The sequence below is a fragment of the Lichenostomus cassidix genome, chromosome 2 (assembly GCF_008360975.1).
Source record: "Lichenostomus cassidix isolate B80296 chromosome 2, HeHo_3.0, whole genome shotgun sequence".
In the NCBI taxonomy this organism is placed as follows: domain Eukaryota; kingdom Metazoa; phylum Chordata; class Aves; order Passeriformes; family Meliphagidae; genus Lichenostomus; species Lichenostomus cassidix.
This window is the reverse complement of record NC_139482.1, coordinates 75,352,299-75,375,384: the sequence shown is the minus strand read 5'-3', so window position 1 is coordinate 75,375,384 and position 23,086 is coordinate 75,352,299.

Genomic DNA, 23,086 nt, shown 5'->3' with positions numbered 1-23,086 from the left:
GACCTAGGTCTCATTGCTGACTGATGGTGCTTTTATAAAATATAATTTAATGTTTTGTTTTCTGAAGTGCTAGTAAACTTTATAAATAATGAAGTATTACTATAATTCTGTTTCCATGGATTAAAACTGAATTTCTTTCTCAGTCATTACTTTTCTTGTTCCATTTGTACATGCTTAAAGTGTGCCTCCACAAATCTTCATACCAATTCCTGAAAGTATCCGTAAGTGATCCTAAAAATTCCCCACACTGCAGTATGTCCCTGAAAATAAGAAAGGTAACTTTTATTGTGGGTCCTAAACTCCCAAAAATAGCACACTTTTGAATGGTTCCAGTGACTTTCATATCACAGCATGTTTACCCTACCTTATTTGTGTATACCAGAGGATGGGGAAAAGCCAGATGAGCACCCTTATCTAGCTGACTTATTCTCAGTTCAAATACATGAACAGAAGGACCGTGGCTATGACAGAGTGATCATTAAGACACAGCACTTTTTTTATAAAAACATATTTTCTCAGAGGAAGAGTACACTTAGTGACTGTATTTGCAAAATTCCTGTTGCTGAAGTGAAAATTATTGATATGACACTGCTAGAGGAATTTTTGCTATCATCCACTGATATGAAACAGCTATTTTCCAAGGCCTTAGGTGAGCTCCTCACCAACTCAGTGCATGCAAATTTTTTTCTAGTGACAATTGAAAGGTATCTTTCTCCTCTTCTGCCAGTGATGCAAGTGATACCAACTCTTAATCTAGCTCACATATATCATCTGAGGCATATATCACCTATCCTATTAATCACCTTTTAGATATGTTGAAATAGTATGATGAGGAGTATCTCTGCTTATTAAAGCTTTGTAACGTCCATTATTTAGAGGTTGACCTTTGCTGGACAACTGATCCTAAAAAAGCCATTCTAGTACTTCCCTTCCTCAACTGGACAAGCAGAGAAAAATACTAACAAAAGTGTTTGCTTGAAGATTTCTCTCATTATGTTAAAAATACACACGAAACAGAGGTTTTTCCATGAGATTAGAGTTGGTCAATCTTTCTTACCAAGATTTAAACTAGAATATTGTTTTGAGTAAAATTAAGATTTCTAGAAATTTGAATCCATTTCTTGAAAATATGCTTTTTCCTCCTACTTTCTATTTCTTTTTTTCAGTACTTCAAATATTTTTATTTCAGTGCAAAATTCTGACAGTGATCAAATTGCTGTTTGCACAGTCAGCGCTTGGAAAATTTTCTCTTAATAGTGAAGCATTTTCCAATGAAATTCCCATCTGTTAAAGCTCTGTGGAGAAATGCATAGCTGGGCAAGTCTGGAACTTTAAATGCAAAATGTGGAACTTGATCCTTTTCCATGCGAGCTTGAGTCTACACCATCTTAGGAATGGCAGCAGGCTGTGATGGTTATTTAGCTGAATGTTTCCATTAGATCTGATGGTCTCTTCAGATGGAACATGTTGTGTTCAGTTAACTGCATATTTTGATAGGGATGAATGGGACTGCTAACCTGTACAGCTCTGCTGATTTTTCATGGTTGTGTTTTAGGAAGAGGTAATGAATAGTATTCTTCTAACAAAGGAGAGCAATTGCTTTTAGACATTTATAAGAAATCACTTGGAGAGCTGACAGTGAGATTCCAGAGACGAGAGTACCAAATACTACTTCATTTATAGCTTATCTCTGTCTTCCTATTGATTTACTGCTTTTTAAAAAAGCGCTGAAGTAAATCAGTCGTTCAAAATTCTGTATAGTCTCTAGATATTTGAGTGAGGATGGAAATTGTTTGAAGCACATGCACATGCATTTCGAGGACTCCACTATTCTCAAGTGGATTCAAAAAAGTTTAATGATTTGTTAGGAAGCAAGCAGAAGAAAAAAAATACAAGGGTTATTGAAGCCCTAGAATTAAATACCTAAGGTTGTGCTTTAACAGTGGTCAAAATAGCTATGTTAATCATTGAAAATATTTAGAACATGAAGTCTCTTATTCCATCTTTCATTTGGCTTCCATCTTTCATTTGGCTTCCTAGCAAGTGATAATTGTTCTTGATCTTCAGGTTATCCTAACAGTTAAGCATTTCTTATGGCAACCATTTTCCAAAAACATTCTTAGTTCTTAACAAGCACTTGTGAGGAGTTATGCAAAATATCTGTGGTAGCTGTGAAAAAATCCTTCAGTGCAACTGCAGCTGTGAAGATGATAATGCACTTCCATAATACAGTAGTTAATCCTTTTTATACATGAGGCTTTCAAGATAGCATTTATAAGTACTTGAATTAGTCACCTGAAACTTCATCAGCACTTTGTGTCCCAAAGACAAATCCTATGCTGGAGGGTTCTCTTCTAGATGTTCTATTCTTGCACTTCTCACCATAGATGCATAGCTGGGATGTGTACCTTCTTTTATACCTAATGAAGCTATTATCAATTTCTGACATTCTTTCTGGCTTCACAAGACAAGCAAAAAGTGACATGACTTTCAATGATCATGTAACTTCTCTGGTGCAACGTTTCTATTATGCTGAATTTCTGTCCCTAATAATGTGTTCTCATTTCTTGTATTCTAGCAGGAGCATTACACTGTGTAGTGCAACACCTCACTTACAAAGTTTTTTTATTAAGCTGTGTGGCTTTTAAAATGCAACAGAGGGTTTTTTATTAGTCGAAATTTTGCATTTGTTCCTTTGTTCTAGGAATAAATGAGTACTGCCTAATGAAGGCAAGAATTGTTGCTTACATGATTTGAATATGATTCTGCATAACATAAACAAGCTTATTTCTGCAACAGACTCTGTTAGAGGGAAATGTGTAACTAACAATTCTGAAAGCTAAGGCCCAGTAATGAAAAGTCTTTACAGTTTCAGAATTCTGGGTTTGAATAAGCATACAAAAAAATAGAATATGTACTGCTTTACTCACTGTTAAGTTTTCTTAAAATCTAATTCTTTTGCCCATAAGTTACATGTTTATATCTGATATAATTTCTAATATACTGACTTTTTGGCAAATCTCCATATCCCAATACACAGTTTTATAATGAAAACCTGCAGATTCAGTGATAAATGGAAAGAATTTGGCATTGATAGTATTATCATAATTCAGAAATTGTTCAACAGAGAGATATTACTGTTTTGTAGATATAGGGGAAACATTTAACTATGTTTTGTGTCACAGAGTGAATGTGCATATAATGATACTGAAATTGTGGCTTTTCAATAGATTTTATTCACTGCAAATGAGTTATACGACAATTGCTAATTACTGAAAAAACAAAAAAAACCAACAAAAACATCAACAGCAAAATCCCAAATTGAAAAATAACCCAAACAACTAGAAGTTGTGTAATACAAATAAATTTAGCATCAATTCACAATTTCCTACAATATATTTTATTTAAATTTATTTTCTATCTTTGTGGCTTGTTTTGTGTTTTGTAAGCTTTTAGTTTGTATCCCCTGGTAACCATTTTATCTTTTGTTTGTTGTCTTATTTTCCAGTGTTTGTCTTGTGTTATGCAGTTCAGTCTAAAGCTGCTGCAGTCATCCAGTTTGATGTTTGCTGGACAAGACCACAGGATTAAAATCTTCTTTTTGAGATTGGAGATGATGCATGTTTTCTTTAGATTTGGCACTATCTGCTTGTTCAGGCATCCGGTGCTAGAATATGCAAAAGTAGAGAGCAGTTAAACAATGTAAAGCAAATATTCAAGCCAAAGGTACAGTTTAGCCATCTGGATTTCAGAGCTGTTTTAGAGAAGCACAGAATGAGTTGGGTTGGAAGGGACTCTAAGGTCATCTAGTTCTATCCTCCCTGCCATGGCCAAGGACACCTTTTACTAGACCAGGTGGCTCAAAGCACTTCAGAGAATGGACATCCCAACTTCACTGGGCAACATGTTCTGATGCATCACAACCCACACAGTAAAGTTTCTTCCTGATATCTACTCTAAACCTGTGGCGTTGTGTCCCCTCTACAGCCGAAAGCCCCAAAGCCACACGGAAAGGCGATCGGCTGGGCTGGAAGCACGCTGGGTGCACAGTGGTCATGAAGCACGGGGGCAAGCTGCGGAGCTCGGGGGACAGAAGCTCGAGAAGAAACCAGGTAGAGATGAAGGAGATGCAGAATCTCCTGCTGGGGATTCTGAAAGGACTTATTAAGGTTCGTAGGTGAAGGACAAAGGACGGTGAGGAGGGAAGGAGAGCAGAGGGCAGCAGGAGGACAAGGAGTCCGGAGCTCAAGAGCCCAGAACAAAGGATTGCATGAGCTTCAAAGGGGAAGGAAAAGGGGAGTGGTTGACTCTGAAGAGCCAATCAGGGAAAGACAAAGGGGAGGAGATAATGGGTGCAGACCAATCACAACATAACAGGGGAGGATACAAAACTTATAAACCAATGGGATGCTGAACTGGGGAGAACATACTAGAACAAAACCATAAATAGGGTAGAGGCGGGGAAGTGTGTGGGGCCAATAAACTTATTACTTGATGCATACTAATTCTTCCAGCCACAGAGTCTTCTGGGCTGCCACTAGACAGTCACCCTAACTTCAACAGTAACAGCTTTCAGCTCATACCCATGATTCTTCTTTGACTGTCACTGACCCATGTGGTTGGTCGCCCAGGCTTAACTGTAGGAGGGCCAGCACAACATAAACCTACCCTTCTCCTGTTTAAAGCCACTGCCCCTTGTCCTGTCCCTACAGACACTTGTAAAAAGTCCCTCTTCATCTTCCTTGTAAGCCCACTTTAGGTATTGGAAGGCTGCTTTAAGAATTTACTATCTACTTGTATTTCCTTCCTGAATCATTATGGACTGCCGAAACATGTTTTCTGACATTTTGTAGGCCAATTTTAGCCAGAAGTGGATAAATGCAATAATATTATTGGGAATTATGTTTATGATCTCTCATGGTTTAACGTCAGCCAGCAGCGACTCATTCACTTCCCAGCACTGGGATCAGGGAGAGAATTGGAAGGGTAAAAGGTAGAAAACTCATGGATTGAGATAAAGACAGTACCGTAGGAAAAGCAAAAGCTGTGCACACAAGCAAAGAAAAACAGGAAATTCATTCTCCACTTTCAAAGGGCAGGCAGGTGTTCAGACCTCTCCAGTATGTATTACATGTGTAATGGTGACTTGGGAAGACAAACACCATCACTCCAAAGGTTCTCCACCCCTTCCTCCTTCTTCCCACCACTTTACACAGTCTGGAATATCTCTTTGGTCAGTTTGGGTCACCTTTCCCAGCTGTGTCTCCTCCCAGCCTCACAAGCACCCCCAGCCTCCTCACCATCATGGCAGTGCGAAAAGCAGAAAAGACCTTGCCTCTATGTAAGCAGCAGAAAAGACCTTGCCTCTATGTAAGACCTGCTCAGCAATGACAAAACCGTCTCTCTGTTAGCAACCCTGTGTTCAGGGTTTGGATTGCTAAATCCAAAACGTCCAAGCCCCATACCAGCCACTGGGAAGAAAATTAACTCTACCCAAGCAGAAACCAACACATGGTTTTACAGCTGTTAAGGACTCAGCAGCTGTATCTGCCCATTGAAATTCGGTGATACCAGTAACCACCTCCTTGTTTAACCATGACTTTAAAGAGAAAAATACACTTGATTTAATTTCCTACAAGTGAGGTGTAGAGAAAATATAGGAGAAAGACATACAATTTTTTTTCTGTAACTAACTTCTGAGGGCTGCGAACAATTTGTCATTCAAAGTGGTGGTATTGGAGTTTGACACAGCATTTAGAATATTAAAAATAGAATGGAAAAGTGTCAGTGAGACATGTTTATCATTATGCATGAAGTTGCACTACTGCATTTATTGTCGTGGTTAACATAATATTATTTAAAGAAGACATATAGGGATCTCAGAATTGATGAAAAGGTGCAAAAATTGTACATTTAATTATATGCAACCTAAACCAGTCTGTGTAATGCAGGTAAATAACTTAGTTTCTCCCAGTGACTGCATATGAATAAAGTTATTTTGAAATAATTTGTAGTTATTAATATTTTAATGGCTTCTCATTAATTATTTTCAAACATATCATAAATTCAAAAGAAAATAATACTTTTTAGTGGTAGTCTCTCTAGTTAAATCTCACAGAAAGTGTCTTCCAACATTTACAAAAAGAGATTTTTTTTCTGCAGACTAATGAAAAGGCTTAATTGTTTTGATTTTCACTAAATTTCACTATTCTGTTCTGTCTTCTAGGGTACAGTCTTCTAGAGAATCAAAAGGGAAAGCAAGAGTATTTGTAGCTATATTGTGAGTTTGTAGCATCACTCCTTTTGTTAGTTAGCTGACTCTGCATTGTGCATAAGTATGTGCTGTGGAAGACAACATCTTCTTGTTAACATTTTTGATTGAGGTTCAAGGACAACATAAAATGGATCAAGGCAAATGTACGCAAAATGTAATATTGTCATTTTGATGAACTGTTGGTGGATTCTCTAAAATACAATATGTGCTTAGTTACATTAATACCATAACCAAGATCATAAAGAAAAAAAAAATAAAATCCCTTTACAGTTAGGATACATAGACTGAATAATTCTGTATATTTAAACAGAAGCATTTGATCTTTTTAAATTATCCTATATATTAGGCTTTGTTTTTGAAAGGATTTATTTCCGTTGGAATACAGAAACCCTATTTACTTTCTATCAGCAGAATGAATTTGATAGTAAATTATATATCAAGCATGCATTTAGATAATTTCTGGGTTGTTTTCCAATAGCAGGTTAATATTTGTTTCATTGTTATCTCAGTTTGAAAGTATCTAATAATTAAAATAGCACCTTTGTTAAGTACAGCTCATATTCTATTAGCTTTAATAAATCCACAAGTCATTCAATTTACACTAGTAGTATGGTCTACTTGTTTTTAAAGTTATTTTTCTTGAAAAACAAATAAAAAAAATTTTCATAATTGTTCTAGTTATGAAAAGAATTTGGTTAAAATAGTACTCATGTCAACACTTACTACATTTTTCAAAAAATTTTCTGGAATTATGGATGTAATTCTCTTCTGCCTTCTTCTGCAGGCATCCTTATGGCCCTGTGTGATTTCCAAACATAGTGTAAAACAGACCCTGTGAAAGACTGTTCTTAACCTCAATAATCTTGTGTTCTAGAAAAGGAAAATTATGTACATCATTTGAACCATTTGTTTTATATGAGTAACAAAAAACTTGAAGACTGCACTAATTTATACTGAAAAGAGAATGAAAGCTGTAGGCAAATGATTAACATTTATTTAGTCAGTAAAAAAATAGATAGTGACACATTAAGCCCTATAACACAGACATATTTTGGAAGTAATTTGAATGATCTATTTTCTGTATGAAAACATGAAGCAACACATGAATTTCTCATTATGAAAAAAATTCCCTTCAAATAGCAGCAGCTAAAGCATATTAGCTTGTTACTTTTATAATGGGAAACTTGTGACTATTCCTAAGAACTCAGATGTTTTTAGATAAACAGCATGATTCCACAGGGGGCCTCTATTTGTTGGTTTTTTTCTTCTTTTCCTTTTCTCTTCTATTCTAGTTATCCAGAGAAATTGAAATTCAAAGCATTGAACTAGAGGACTCTTGCCAAAACACTGTTGGCCTTAAATATATTCAAACTTTTAAATTTAATATAGATTATTTAAAAAAAAACCAGCCTTTATGTCTTTCTTATGGGAAATTTTACAGTCTTATACATCTTTAAAAATACAAGCTTTCTTTAGATTTATTTTCTATTGGGCCAATTTGAAACAGAGTTTACAACTATGCAAAATAATGTGTTAAATGTGAAATGCCTTAAGTGGGAAACTTAAAATTTTTGTGCTGTAAACTCCCTAAATGTTGTAATAGCTAAGTAAGCTGACATATAAACTATGATGTTTTATGTATGGGAATGTTATTTTGATGATATATTTCCTCTTGATATATGTTTCCAAACCTAAGTACATGTTTAACTAAGCAGTAAATAGAAATTTTGAGTGGAAAACTGCTCTGATATTAATAAAAAAGTTCTGAAAACAGTTGCCTATTGTAATGAAGATTCAAATAGGTTACATATATTTATACAAGAATTTCAGTGAAAATGCCAGTAATTTTTCTTTCATTAATCTTTACTTGATCTTTTGTCTTTGTTGCATCATTTGGCACTTACTGTTATTTTTTTCTCTGTGTTCTAAGACAACTCAATTTTGCCAAGAAATCCTATGTGACATTCCCAGCATGGCAGCTACTACCTATAGAAGACACCCGGCACACTTCTGAGTGCAAAATTTAACTGCTTTGAGTTTGGTCAACCAAGAAAGCATCTTCCTAAGTATGTAAATACTATCATAAGACATTCCTAGGTCTGAAGAAAAGCCAGTGTTTTAAATGCTATTTTTGGGTCAAGATTACAGAGATCACCTTGTAGATGCCCCCTTAAAAATTTTATTTAAAAAAAAAAAAATCAAAACCAAAACAAGTAAACAAAAACTACCAAAAAATAAAAAAACCAAAAAAAAGCAAAAACAAATGAAAAAGCAACCAACTAAAAAAAAACCAAAACAACACAAAACCACCAAATAATTCCCCCAAATATTTCAAGCCCTAGAATCTTTTATTCAGTTAGTTGTGCTCAGAAAGGCTTTTCACATGGGTATACTACTTTGAACAGAACTTAACCAGAGAAAGATTCCTGGGATTCAACAGAGATCAAAATCATAGATAACAAAAAGCCCTTTTGCAGAACAGTCATGTGATAGTTAAGTACTGAAGTCTATACTTCGGGTGCTTAGTATTTAAATCCTTGGCCTGGTATCATATCATTGCCTCACCATCAGGTCCTTCAGCCATCCCTGTCATCTCTACTGGATTCAGTGAATAATTTTAGCACAAACTAGACCCATATGTGGGAGAGTCTAAGGCAGTAATCTAGAAATTGCAGTGGGTCAGCGGAGTAGCTGAGGACTTGCTTTTCAAAGCCTGGCTTTCAGTGTGACAGAGCAGTTATGTAAGCTGATGGGCCTTTTGTAACTCAGATGAGCTTTCTAACAGCAGGACTAACAGGTTTGGGAGTAAAAGAAAACGGTTTGTTTTCTTTTCTCCACGAAGTTGACAAACTTTTTTCCAATTGTATGTTGACATCTCAGTTAGTTAGAGGAGGGGCAAGCTATTTCTTATCTAGCCTTAAAATATAAATAAGAAAAGGCTGGAGAGTGGAATTAAAAGACTGAAATAGCAAAAGGCCTAAAACAAAATGTGTAGTTTTCTGGAAAGCTTCAGTTCTGCAGTTGGATCATTCTGGTGGATACTACTCCATTATTTGTGTTGTTACCCTCTTTCAGGGCTTTAAGTCCTTCATCACTGCTCTTGACATTTGCTGCTGGCTTTCACTTGACCAGTGAAAAACTTGACCAGTTTTTCTTCCTGTAGGATTATCCAGTTCAGCAGAGTATCTCCTGAATTTGGTTTATAGGTCACATATGTCAAGACCTATGTTCAGGACATATTGTCAGGACACTCGGTATATCTCCTGGATATATGTGCTCAGCCCAAATGTGCTTCCAGCAAATATTAGGATGATGGAAGTCCTGGCTGAACTTCCTGGCTCTGTGTGACTCATGAATAACATGCCCTTTTTCAAAAAAACTTCACAGGAATATTTTATGGTTTTCCACAATTGTCTCTTTCCAGTTATTACATGTCTATTAGGCTATCAAAGACTATTTTTCTATTCTTTGTGTTTAATACATACAGAGTCTAGTAGCTGTGCTCTAAGTGACCTTTGATTTGTTTAATTATTCGTTCAATTCAGTTTATTATGAATCATTCTAAAATCTTAGCAAGACCTGCAAGATTTCAGCTGAAAGACTATTAACTGATTATAGTTGTCAGACCAGTGAGTTTAAACGATGAACATTATAAAAATAAATAATAATCATTTGATATTTTAGCAATTCTAAGTTTGAGCAATGTGTACTTTTTTCAGTATAGGTTTCCCTATGAATTTTTTTTTTAATAGTTGTGGCTCAAATGACAAAGAAAAATAAGCTTCTCTTTGATTTATGTTGGATATTTGATTGTTTGGGTGGAGTTTAATACGTCATTCTGTTCTACAACTTTCAAGACTAGAAGCCTCTATACTTATGTCCATTTTAAGAATCCATAGGAAATGGTCCCAAATAAAAAAGTAATTTTGCATTGCATCTAGTCCCAAAAGCATCATTTTACTTTGGTAATGATTTAAAGTGACCCATACACTACAAAAATATTCCAGTGACAGAATGTTTTGGCCCTTGCTTCAAGTCTGGATAATTAGCTGATTTTTAATGAGCTAATTTAAAGTTTTCCTTCCAACTCAGAATATTCAGTGATTCGGTGATATTACTTTCTGTGCTCATACGAAGGATTTGGTTTCAGGTTAACTCTTAGTCAGACATATATACATGTTTACATTCTACTGCTTTCTGCGTTGAGTGATGAGTAAGTATGAGCAAATTGAGTGACTTCTTAAGTCACACATAAGCAGTAGGGAAAAGAGAAGCTTTCTTGTTGTGGAGCAGAAAGGCCTTGCAAAGTGAGGGCCTTGTTTCCCCTGTAAAATCCTTATTCACTTCTGTTACTTTGGCTAACCCAGAAAGCATTCTGGGAATGACTCAGCTGAACTAGAGGTGACACACAAGTTACATAATTGTAAAACAATTATTAGAACCAGTAAGTGCTCGCACCGTGGGGCTGGTGAGTGGTTACACCTGTTGCCTGCTCCTACTGTGGCCTATGGTAGTTGGTTAAGCACATTTGTGCCTCACAAGTATGTAAACTCATAACAAACTAACAGTTTAAGAACCCTGGACTTTGTAATTAAGTGTCTTCACCACACCATTGTGGAGATCATTTGTTTAACGCCGCAGTTTCTGTTTACATATGTGCATGTACTTATACATGAATACCTGTGTGTGTTTGTTACCCAGGATGTTTGATAAATGTTTTGACTGAAATGATAATTTATGAGGTGTTGCTTGGCTTATTAGAAGTGAGCTGTAGTCATAGCTGGAAATTTTGTCCTTTAGTCCTTTTGAAATTTAGCTCTTAGCCATACCAGTTCTGAAATAAACATATTTAAGTTAACTCCAAGTTACTCCATTTTTACCTGCAATACAACCAAGTCAGCCACTGAGTTATACCATATTCTTGCTTTCTGCTTAAGAATCTCTCAGAGATTACAAGAGGTCTGTTTCAGATTGCTACCACTGAAATTAGGGAAAAAAATCAGGTTTTAATTTTTATTATAGCTTATTATTTTATGAAAAGATTACATAAGTTGCATGAGAATTCTTTTAAATAATCATATCTATATGATTTATATAGGGTACTGAATGATTTTGGATGACATATATGAGTTTAAATATTCCTAGCATTTTTCAGGGTCAAAATTATTTTAATTTACTCATTGTATTACCTGAATGGAGGTCTCTACTTTCTCTTCTAGTCAATCTTTATATCATATTCACATTCACATTCACAATTATAGCCACTGTACAAGGGTAGTATAAGGGTTGATGAACCATCACATAATCTGAAGGGTGGGGAAAAAATTCAATGATCTGTTTCACCATTTCTGGTCAGAGAAAAATTAAACTACATGTTTTATTTTTGCCCATTCTTCAGTAGATGAAAGGAAGTAATAGTCACACAGGAATATGTAAGTGTGACATACTGCAAATCATATTGTCATCTACTAATAACTTTTTTTGGTGAAAAAATACAATAACTAAATTTAGATACTTCAGTACTGAAATATTTCTCTTCTTCACAGAAAAAACTGCAGAACCATAGAAAAATGGCAAGTCTTTTCCTTTTGATCTTTCTGAAGCTGCCATTAAAAAGATTTTCTAATAGATATATATTTTGAAAGAGCATTCTTAAACCTATTATCTGCTTCAAAATTCTTTAAATCCATACATTATTTAACATCAATGACATTCTGTCCTTTTAATGCAAAAAAGGTCATCTCCATTTTTTTGAGAAATAAAACTATTTCCTGTTCAACTGGTTTAAATTGCTTTAAAGAGTTTTTTGTCTCTATGCTGGTTGTTACCTATTAAAAAAAAAAGGGAACAGATGAGTATTTTGCCATCTTTTATACTGAAAGACTTCCACAGAAATTTAGATGTGATGCCTTTCCCTGAAAACAAAAGAATGTGAGTTGAGTGATCTCTTCTAGGTATACAAGCGTATCCATGTGTTTGATCCTGGAAAAGAAGTTTTGGCAGAATGTTGTATAGCACAGTCCTTCTATCTCTGGGCTATAAAATGCAGTCTGCTGCTCTTGCAGAAAGCAATAATGTATCAGTCTGCGTTTTACAAATTCACTCCCAGTCCTCATCCTCTAATTCCCTGAGGAGAATCTTTATGAATCTCACTTTGGGTTTTTGAGCTACGTGTCCATATTGAGACTTTGTATGCTTTGAGCTTATGCCACTGCTAGTTCTCTTGGTCCTGTCTTTTATGTACTCACAAAAGATGGATAAAGCTTCCGGAGAGAAGGAATGGCTTTTAGTAGACCAGATGAGATGCTGAAATAAAAGCTGGGAAAATTCTGTGTATACATTCATTTTTCAGATTTTCAGAGGGTTGTATTTGCTCTAAACAGGTACCTGGAAATTCTGTGTCCTTAGTCATCTATATCCAGGACACAGCTGAAATATGCTGTGGCATTTTTCACATTTGCATTTTCTCCTCCTAAACATCTCATTTCTGAGACATGCTGGTCCTCCAGTATTTTTCAGTGTTCCAGTCCTTTTTTGAATTATTGATACCTCACAACTTTTTGGGGTCCTGTTCAAGTGCCAGGATATTTGGGCTTTTTTTTATTAAGGCATTCTGTCATGTAAGCTCATATGTGACCTGTGACTAACAGGTCATAGAGCTGGGTGTGAGAACAGTTGGTTCTCTATGGTCTTTCTTGTTTCACAGTTAATATTTCTGTGCTGAAAAGAGAATGTTTGCACAGCATTACAAAGATGCTGCGACTACATGGTGCTGAGCCTGGACTAATTTCTCTTGAGACTGACTTACTAACTGCCCCTGTGCCAGGCTAATGTCTATGTTCTGCATTCTGGGTTCAAAGCAGTACTGTGCTCTTTTGTGCTCATCCCTCGGATGTAGCTTGAAGAATCTTCAGTGATATTCTTCAGTGGTCCATATAGACATGGATCCATAGTCAACCTCCAGGTGACATGATTTGGAAATAAATACAGACATTATTCTAGTTATTGAGCAGTCCTAAAATGCGTATAATATCTTCAATATCATGAGATAATGAAGCCACTTTCTGGCACCAGCATTGTTTGCATTTCTAGAAGCAGTAGATCTACAAACAGCCTGAGATAAAACTCAAGAGGGGCAAAGGCAGCAGAGTGGTAAAAACAACACTTTTGACAGACTGTCAGGTTATTTTCTTCTCTAGGAGTATGAAGACTACATTAGCTTATGCTAGAAGGTGCTACTTTTTTGTCAGTGTTTTGCAGCATGAGTTTAATTTCACTCATATGGTTCTTCATATTTTCTTAGAAACAACTATGTAGATGTCAGTAGGATACTGGTCCTCAGAGCTTTTTGTTTGTTTTTTATCCCAGATTAAAGTAGAATGTTTTTAATAATACTTACCTGGTTATACAAGGCTCTGTTTATCCCCAAAAGAAAATTTGACCCTCTTTGTCAGTCAGATTGGATAGACTCATTGTAATTTTTGTTTTAGCTTGGTAGCTTCTATTTCTTGCTAGAGTTTAGATGACCAGACAGTTTTTGTTTGAATACTTATCTTTTATTTCTATAACCAGAAAAGTACTTTTCTCAAGTGCCCAAGCCAGATCAGAAGGAACAGACACCAATTCAAAATGGCAAAAATCACATCAAAAACATATATTGCTTTACATGTTTTGGTTTTCATTGATGATTGAAGATTGCTGTTCCAGTTAATCTTTCGGCAGTAATTTTTTGTGGCTGTTGTTTGTTTGCTTGTTTGTTTCTGTCTTGCAATATTGAACTATCTTTTTATTCCAATATTATGTATCATACAGATCTGTGGTATAAATTCATTGACTTCAACACTTGTTCTGGTAGACAGTATTTAGAGAAAAATGCTCTAATTGGTTGTTAGAGAATGCATTTTAGATCTGGGTTAATTCTTTCATTAGCAGGTAGAATTTTTTTGTTATTTTTTTATTTTTTTTTAGTTTTCATACACTCACACAGACAGACAGACATATATTCTGACATGCTATCAGGGAGGAAAAAAAATAACCCAACAAAACCTCTTTTTGTTGTCATTTTGTTGAATATAGAGCATATCTTACAGAGTATCACAGCCGGCTATGTTCCTCCTTCATTTAACCCCATAAACTTAATATCCTGCCCAAAGAAAGGAAACTATCTTGGATTTATTCTGAAATGCCAGAGAATAAAATTTAACTAAAATAGAAACTTAGAAATTAAATGGAATATTGATCCATTTTGTATTAGATAAATACAGTCCACATTCATCAAACAAATGCCTTTTATTCACTTAAATATGGTGTTCTAAAAACACTCTAGATCACCCTGACCTGAATAATTGCTAAAATATTGTCCAATCGTATATTGTCTTTTAATTATTTTATAAAATCTAATTATCAGAAAACCACTGGAAACCCTTCTTATATTTTCCCCTAAGCAGAAAGGAAATGAGAGCTTTAAAATTTAGACGTTTTACTTTTTATGAATGAGGGGAGTACTGTTGAGCCTTTTAACAGGATTAGTCTTCCATTTTTCTTCCATTTAGCATTGGAGAAGTTCGGAAGCAGAGTAGAAAAAAAATATCAGAAGTGACAAATAATAATTTTATTACTTTCTCTTGAATAATGGGGAAGCTAATATGAAAAGAACAGCAAAAAGCAGGAAAAAATAAAGAAAGCAAACCAAACCAAGAGTTGATTTTGAGGCATTCAGAAGATGAGAGGAAAAAAGATGACACACTGAATTCCATAACAAGCTTCTTTCTTTTAATTTTCCACCAGATTTGGGTCTAACCAGTTTCTTGTCATAAACACTGTTTATGTTTCAATGCTGTAAGTATAGCAGATGCAAAATCTGTGGGAAAAACTTGAAACTCCTTATCTGACTTGGTTTTTTAATGTCTGTTATTATGTAACTATCTTTTGGTATGGGCAGAAATGATACGATTAAAACCTTTTCAGATTTTTAGAAGGAAATTATGTACAGAAATATTAGAATGTAATATCTTTTCTTATCTGTATTATAGAAGAGAGTTTGAGCAATTATTGCTCAGCTTTTGCAGTACTTTATCCTTTCTGCATTACAGTAAGAATTAATTACTACCTGAGATGTAGTATAAAGAGGTAAGATTCAATGAAGTATGGGGAAAAGTGAAATCCCAGAGATCTGAAAAGTAGGAAAGTGACATCTCAGAAATTAAGATCTTGGTCTAAAAACTGAGTGTAACTCATCCACTATAGAAGTCAGATAACCTCATGATCAATCTGACAATGGGTTTAAGGTCATACATGGAATTTGTTCCAGTACCAGGCACTGTGAGTTGATCTGTTGCCATCTGACATGTGCAAGAAAAACAGTTCATCCTGGAGCCTGAATGATGGAGATTATCAGCACAAAATATTCTCGTAACATCATTAGTACTTGTGGGAGACACAGCATTTTTATCTTTTTCTTCTCTCTGTTTTCTACCATTTCTAGCTGTCCAGTTGTCTTCTGCTTTGCTCTTTTATTCTTTCCATTATCTCCATATTTTCCTATCTTTTAAAAAGGAAGTTTTAACATTAAATTAAAATGAGGTAGCTATGTCAGAAATTTCACTTAAGAGCTCTGATATACTGCATAAGTTTGGAATGGGCACAATGATATTTCTTCAAAACATTAGTAATTTGTTTCTGGCCCATGACAGCAATATGCTGCCCCAGTCTTTTCCCCTATTGGTTGTACCATAGGGGTGTTTTTGAAGAGACAGGGCCAAATCTATGTGAAATACTTTAGCTTTCAGAATTTTTTCAAGAGGCCCATGTATGAGCTTTATATGAGACTTGGTAGTTCATTCCTGTGTCTTAAAATTGAACAGGTTTGTAGATGTTAATGAAAAGTGAGTTTTATTCAAAGAGCTAATAGGGCATATTGGCATTTGCCTGTTCTTCCATTTGAAAATTATCCATGCAAAGAAAAGTCTTTTATGGTTCCTAACACCAACGTATTGCTTCTTCATAGAAAAAAAAATATAAACCAAAACGCAATGCTGTCTATTTGGTAATTTTTCAGTATGCATTTCTATAGCAATGAGGCCTACAGCCATGAGATATGTGGTGAAGGGAGTTCCTTAGGATATACCGTGAGATGTGTGGTGATGGCATTTCCATGGGCATGAGAGCATGTTGAGGGGGTGACAAGTTATCAGGCAGAGGCCAGATGACCCTTATTGCTGCAATAAGCTAGGTGGAAGAGGGAGTGACACTGGTATCTCAGCTCTGTTCCACCCTTGTGTAAGACCCACAGCCTTTGTAATCTCTCTCTATGTGAATCTCATTACCCCTCATCTATGTGTAAGTAGGTTTCTTGCCCACCATATTTCTGATGGCAGTAACAGAATATTTGAGTTCTTTATTTCTCCCAAAAATACAAATTGGCACTTGAAATATTCAGTGGTAGACAATGGGAATATGACCACCTTGTAGACAAGTTGACATGCTTGCTCCTCTCTCGTCCCCAAAGCAGGGATGTCTCTTTGGTAAAATTTGTGCCTCCAGCTGTATCAGGTTACACCCAGGAATACTTGTACATAGTGCTACACTTTTAGTTTGCAGGTCTGGTAAATGTTATCACTGGCAAAATCTAAAAGAATTCATAATCTGTTTCTCTGATTACTTGCACTTTTTGTGAATTTGTAGGCATGAATGAGACCAGATGTATAGTGTAACCCACATTATTTATGCATCTGGGGTCTAATTGAGTGCAACCAGATTTATAACTCCAAATTGGCTCTAACTGAAAATAAAGGCCAGCTGCACCCAGCACCTCTAGTCTCCGAGGACCAACTGGAATGTAAGGGGGTTTATTTTCTGCCCAATTTCTAGAATCTTAATGTAACAATTTCCCACTTAATCCAATCAAAAGAAGTCAAGAGAAAACTGGGGTATTTGATAAGGATAAGGATAGGATAAGGATAGATGGGAAATTGCATTGCTATTAATAAGAGCATTGAGTCTAATATCTTATTAAGACTCCATTATACTTTGCTCTTTGTAAAACTCAGAAGGGAAATAAAAATTGGGAAAGGTCTAATGCCCCTTTTGATGTGGGTAGTTAACATAAGAAGCCATTTCAGTGGTTATAAAAGGTCATTATTTTACTACTGTCACTAGAATATAGTATTTATGTTAAAGTACTTATCATGGAGACCCTCCGAGAGATAATTTTTGACACAAAAATAAAGATATTTAAGTTCCTCTAACACCTTTAATCCTTTAATTTGATTTACCACAATTAAACTTTTGGAGTCTCTTTAAGTCTCACTGTTGCAGGATCATATTATTGGTTTCTCTTTACCCTCTGTTCAGTGGGAAAATCTTTGTAACTTGATTTAGTTGTAAGATTTCCATGTTTCCCAGGCTTGAGAGTAACTAGCAATTCATTGCCTCTCCTTAGGGAAACCGGTGTGGTGATACTAGAGTGGCAGGTTTTAGTCATTTACTTTCCCAAGATTTGGAGGTTAGGATTTTAGGATTTAGATTAACCTCACTCAGAGGACAGGAATTTTTGAAGGTATAATCCATGTGGTCTTGAGATGTACTGCAGTTTTTCTTCAAATATGTTTTACTTCTGATTTCAATTGCAAAGACAGCTAGTGATTGCTCTAGTATAATTCTTAAATCATTATTAACACTCCAGTAATGCAGGCATGGGAAGACTACAGTCTGACAGGGAAAATAAAGCCTTAAGCTCATCCTGATGTTATTAGGAAAACTTCATAGAGTAGTGGAGAGAATAACTGAAAGCCCTAATGTACAAAAGGAAAGTTCCTGTCTTCATTATCTGAAAGAGTTGATTAGTTAGTAGGTTTTGGTTTGCATTTTGTGATGTATGTCTTTAATTGGTGTTTATAGATTAACATGCCAATGGTATCTTCCATGACCTACAGATTTTCTGTATAAATTGCATCATTCTTTTCAATACTGTTGCACACAGAGCAACAGCTCCCTGCAAGCAAGGAGCAGAAGTCTCTGATAGAATAGCATAGTCAGAAGAATTAGATTTAAATGCTATGCCATATCCTTGGTGAATATCCATTGGTTGCTGAAACATGCGTATACCAAAATACTGAGCTATTCATGTTATGTTAAGGAATTGGCAACCAGTTTGACTAGCTGATATCCACAAGCAACTTCTCTTGGAAACTGAGGAATATTCTTGCTCTGACTGTGAGGAATTTGATGAGGCTAGTTTGAGGTTTAACACATTCTGGTATTGGACCATGCATCAGCTCAGTTACTATTTATATGAATTGAAGAATGCAAGCCAAATTTGTATAATGATAAATTTTATTAATAAGGAAATAACTCGGAAGATGAAGGTACTTTTTCATCAAACTTTTTGATCCTTACATTTTTGAGGGAATGCTACACTCAGCATTTGGAGAAAGTTCATTAATGCTGACATTTCCTGTCAAGATTTTTAAATCAGTTTGTAAATATTAATATTCTTTAAAATTAAATTGGAGGAAGAAATTTTAAATGTATAAAAGACATCCACTTTAGTTGCAGACTTATCAGAAGCTCTGAAAATAGGGCAGCAAGGTGTGTTCCTATGGGAGCAGTGTAGAGCCTTAGCTGCCAGTTGAGATGCCCACACAAATCATGACTTGACCTCTACAAATCAGATGCATGCCTTCCCTTTCATAACCATAATTGTCATTTTGTAGTTAACTTCATGCTTAACCTCTGGTATATCCTGTCACTTCTTTTGCTGGGAAGGTGGAATGTAAATTTTGAAATGTGAATCAGCATAATGGAAAGTTGCTCAAAGTGTTTCATTTATACTAGGCAATTGCATTCTAAGAGTTTTGCTGACCTTGGGGAATGCAAGTGAAAAATCATTTCGAAAAAAATTGAACATGTATTTTCTAGGAACCTGTAGATAAGCCTTATGAGCCTTTGAGAACTTATTAGATGGGCACATCTTTCTCATTTTTGAGCTTTATCATCTAGCTGAAGCACTTTGAAGCAGTTTTACAGATTTGTGTGGCATAGAAAAGTCAATTACAGCCTTGAATTTATTAGCAATTGGAAACCAATACATTGCCAGATAAATTAAGAGACCCCTAAATTAGTAACTCTTTACTGCAAAGCCAGAAATGCTCAACTACTACGTGTCTAAATTTATTCCATTAGCTTGCATTGGTTTTTACATTCTTGAGTCCAAGTTATGAAGATTAAAAAATAGATTAACTAAACACAGCCAAAATATACATTGTTGTGGGGAAACTACTCAGTTTTCTGAAATTAGCAAAATATACTTTCAATATCTTGGTAAGTATATGTTACAGAACTGATAAACTAATAAATGTAGTCGTGGGACACACTTGCCTGGTACACTGATGCTAAACTTACCTTCAGACAAGCTGTAATATCTGCACAAAGAGCATTGCAGTTCTGCAGAGATCTACTTCTTTGGGATGCCCATGTCTAGTAGTGCTCTCTTAATTCACTGGACCTGGTTTGTGTGGTCAGGTCAGGGTAGCAGACGAGCTTCAGGGGTGGCTTCTGTGAGAAGTTGCTGGAAGCTTCTGCCTGTCTGATGAAATGCCAGCCTGGCCCAGGATGGACCCACCACTGGCCAAGGCCAAGGCCATCAGCAACAATGGTGGCAACCCTGGGTTAGCATATTTTAGAATAGGGCAAAAATTGTGCAACTGAAGCCAGAGGAGTGAAAATATGTGGGAGAATCAACTCTGCAGACACCAAGGGCAGTGGAGGAGGATAGGAAAGAGGTGAACCAGGTGCCAGAGCTGAGATTCCCCCGCAGCCCTTGGTGGAGACCATGGTGAGGCAGCTGTGCCCCTGCAGCCCATGGAGATCCATGGGGGAGCAGAGACCCACCTGAAGCCTGTGGAAGATGCCAAGCCAAGGTGGATGCTCAAAGAAGGCTGTGACCATGGATGAAGCTGAGCTAAAGCAGGCTACTGGCAGGATCTATGGACCCATGGAGGGAGGAGCTCACGTTGAAGCAATTTTTCTAGCAGGATATGTGGCCCTGTGGGGAACCCACATTAGAGCAGGCTGTGCCTGAAGGATGTACCCTTGGAAGGGACCAACACTGGTGTAGTTTGTGAGGATCTGTAGCCCATGGGATGGACTCACAGGAGAGAAGTTCATGGAATACTGTCTCCCATGGGACAGGGTAAGAGTGTGAGAAGTCCTCTTGCCCCTAGGAAGGAAGGAGTGGCCGAGACAATGCATGATGAGGCACTGACCAAAATCCCAGTCCCACAACCTGCTCTGCCTCTGTGGGAGCGATGGTGGAGAATCCAGGAATATAGTTAAATCTAGGAAGAAAGGAGAGGTGGGGAGAAGGCATTTTAAGATTTTTTTTTATTTTTCATTACCCTACTCTGATTTGATTGGTAGCAAATTTGGTTAATTTCCCCAAATCAAGTCGGTTTTGCCCATGATAATAATTGGTGAGGGATGCCTCCCTGTCCTTATCTCGATCCATAAGTTCTTATACTTTTTCTCCCCTGTCTAGCTGTGGAGGAGAGTGATAGAACACTTTTGGTGGACATCTTGTGTCCAGCCAGGATTGACAACCTCCACAAAACTGAAATTGTATGGTACCTACTGCTTTGAGTCCCAAAGTAGTGTCAATTAAAAATTGAATTTATATTTATATGGAAACTTCTGAATAATGTAAAAAACCCTGCTGTATCAACAACGCTGGACTTCTTTCATCAAGAGACTCATCAGTTAAAGGGTGGAAACAAGTTTGGTTTGATAACCAGCTTGTTCTGACTTGCTTTTGAAGTCTCAGGTTCCTAATTAGCAGTGCACAGCATGCTTCCATGTGCAATGACTGAGACAAACAAGGGTCTCTTCATCCACTAAAGAGTATCTGTATTTTATATTTCTTCTCTGTTGCAGGTATTTGAACTTTATTTTATGTTATTGAGCATGAAATATTAATTCCTTTAAAGATTTTTCTAAATGGTATTTTCCATTCTGATTCATTATCTTCCCTAGGAAATCAAAACCAACAACAATTTCCAGTCATTAATTTCACAGAGTGAGAAAATGTCGGCTTCTTCAAAGTCAGGGAAATATTCTATTTAAGTTTGAGAAGTCAAGGATGATTCTAGTTTAAATGCAGGATGAATAATATGAAGTAGTTCTTTATATGTGGAAAAGTGCAATGAAGTTTAAAACAAACAGAACCCAGACTTATTGTATATTACAGTGCCAGATGCTGCTGTGAAATGAGAAGGTGCAACTGCAGAACAGCTCCAGCTATTTAAACAGATAAATTCCAGATTTACTGGCAGTACTGTCAGCTGGACCTGACTCTGTGTTCAGTAATATTTGTCCTTGGAAATGAGACCTTCTAAAGTACTCTGATAAGAGATTTTGGCTCAACACGTACCTTGCATGCTTAGGGAACCTAAAATTGCATTGCAAAAATCATCTTCATATTTCAGTTCTATGGTGTTCATTTCTCTGGTGAATTTCACCTGGCAGTTTTCTGGCAAAAATGAAAAATAAGAAATCACAGTTGAGGTATAACTGCAAATAACTGGATTCTGTAGTGAATTAACATTTATAACATACATAAATTTAGATTATTTTTAAAATGATAAACATTTTTTAAGCCTTGTGCTTAAATAGTGGAGTATTAACTGCTTCAAATCCTTGCCACTTGTGTCTCCTGACATGTCCTAGAATCTCTGTTAGAGAGTCACAAGTCTTGCTTGTGATCCACAGTTCATCCATCATAACCTCAAAAATGCTGCTATTTGTTAAAATACATATTTTATGAAATTATCAGTATTAAAAATGTAAAATTTATAAAACTTATCTTACACACTTTAACCCGCAGAACCATATTTGTACAAACATTCCAGCTAGAATCAGAGGTATCAGAAAAAAATAACCAGAAAGTATTCAGATACACTTCTTGCAAGTCATCTCTGTAGGCCAAAGAAGGGGAAAGAGAGATCATAAGCCCTGAAACAAATGACGGCATATGGATGAAAGGACAAGTGTAAGTTCAGTGCTGTAATTAAAAACATTCAAAGATTCTTACTGTATTAGCCATGAGAAAACAGTGTGAAAAGAGATCTTGTTTTTGTGTTCATCAGAAAGCAGAAGAGAGTCATGAGACTTAGGTTGCATGTTAGCCTATTATCTTCTTCCTGCCTCTTTTCCTTTTTTATTTCTTACCTATGGAAGGTTGCCAAAGATGTGCAGTATTGTTTCCACTTACTCTTGTGTTTTCAGTAGGCAAGAATTCAAATTTAAACAAAAGAAAGCACAGAGCAAATGGAAAATCTCATATAATACCTGGGTGAGAAAGCACCAAGTGTCTTTATTGTCTTTGTACCATGCCATAACAATTGTCTGAGAGAACATCAGCTGTAGTGTTAAGAAAGTCTAGCTTAGACATTTAAAATTGTTACACTTGTTCAAGGATAACAATTATACAGCTGCCTACAGAATACAACTTGTGTATCAGCCTATTATTTTACTGCTCTATTCTTCCACCAATAATAAACCGTGGTACAATAAAATAGAATTCTTTTTAATGGAAGAAACAAAAGGTTGGAAGAGAAAAAGAACCCCACATTTTTGTAGAGCCTTAGATAAATAAAGAATTTACTTTTAGGTTTCCCAAGATGCATTTCCATGTAAAGAATGTCAGTGATGGGTAGATCTTGTTCTGACATAGAGGAAAATACAACATTGTTATGAGTGAAATTAAAGTTGCAAAGTTTCCCACCCTGTCTCTCACAATATTCTGTGCATTTTTACATA